Raw genomic sequence first — 1,625 nt, forward strand, 5'->3', positions numbered from 1 at the left:
ATTGCTTAATGGTACGGGTCCACTGGATACTTTTGTATGGCAACAAGCCGACTGTTGCGCTACATTTGTTGCCGTGCTGTGTTCACTAGACGGCGAGTTGCAAGCTACTTTTGTATACGCAACATTGTATTATGTATCTGTGCTACAAATGTTGCGCGGTTCGTGTCCAGTAGACAGCAATTTTGTATCTCCACAGACTTTTCCGTATTCGTTTCAGTCGATCACTTTCGGTTTGAAAATGTCGAGAAAACCTGCTGCTGCTCTAATTGTGCTTTGAACTATAAAAAGACGAAAACTAGCTAAAAACAGGAAAAGATGAGTGCTCGACTGTATAGCGAGAAGAACTGAACTCTGAGGGCTAAACAATTAATGAAATAAAATGAAATAATTATGACATGAAAATCTTTTACGTGTGTCTGCAGCAGATTTTGATTATACAGGGTGATTCACAACCTTATGGACACAGAGCAGGGGCGTGTAGGTAAGGTGACTGGTTGTAAAAAATGTACATGGTGTTCTTTTTTCTACAAGCATACCCCCTTACACCCCTCTAAGCTTTTTTGTAGTGCGCTACTGACTTCGACCGAACACATTTTTGCATTTGTTGTTCGATTTCAGAGGTTTCTGATCTCTTGCAGTTTTTTCGTATCTGCCTTCGTTTTTGAGTTATTTGCACAAATATAAGTACATGTAGAGTTTCTGGGTGATTTTCAATAAATTTTTATAGATTTTTTTTTGCGCCCTTTCGGTCACATTTTTCTCTGAAAGCTTCAAGTGCAAATTGAAGTTAAAATAGGGATGGCTAATAAGTTAACTTTAAAATTTATTTTTTTTACTTTAATTTAATTTACAAAATTTGACGTTTATCGGCTGTAAGCTAATCCAAATAAAAATACACAAAAATGTAACGAATATTTAAATTTATTATGAAATTAACTTCTTTGACTAAAAAGTGTGAATAAAAGGATGCAAAAAAAAATTATAAGCAAATTCATGGAAAATCACCCAGGAACCCTACATGAACTTATATTTGTGCAAATAACTCAAAAACAAAGACAGATACTAAGAAACTGCAAATATTCCGCAATTAATTTCAATGTTTCATCCCTTAACCACTTCTCCATTGTAAAATTTTTACTGCAACAAATCTTGAGAAACAAGCCACGTTTGCTTCGTACGAAACACAAGCGCAACAAGAAAACATTTGTGCACTTAAATGCTCTCGGGCATCAAATGGTGTATAGCGGCAACACGAATTTTGTCGCGATACACGTTTAATTTGCTCTGTCGACAGGAAATACGAGTTTCCAGTATGTTGTGCAACATTGTTGCGATGCAAAAGTATCCAGTTGATATACCTACGTACCTATAAGATAAGGTACGAGTGATGGTGACTGAAATTATCAGTCTCTGCGATGGACACGCTACTTGCGTCAGACGCATGCATCAATCGCACAAGCGAACCCAGAGCTTTACTGCGTCTTAAATTGCATTGCAAAAGCAAATTGTGGTTTGTCTCTACTTGTTAGCCTCATGCAGTCCGATATATTAATATTTTATTTCCAGAATTAATGCATTTTGCAGACAAAATTTTTAAAACATATAAAAAAATTCAAAAATCCCTA

Source organism: Dendroctonus ponderosae, unplaced genomic scaffold (genome assembly GCF_020466585.1).
Source record: "Dendroctonus ponderosae isolate FM_Combo_2020 unplaced genomic scaffold, Dpon_F_20191213v2 Dpon_F_20191213_3, whole genome shotgun sequence".
Lineage (NCBI taxonomy): Eukaryota > Metazoa > Arthropoda > Insecta > Coleoptera > Curculionidae > Dendroctonus > Dendroctonus ponderosae.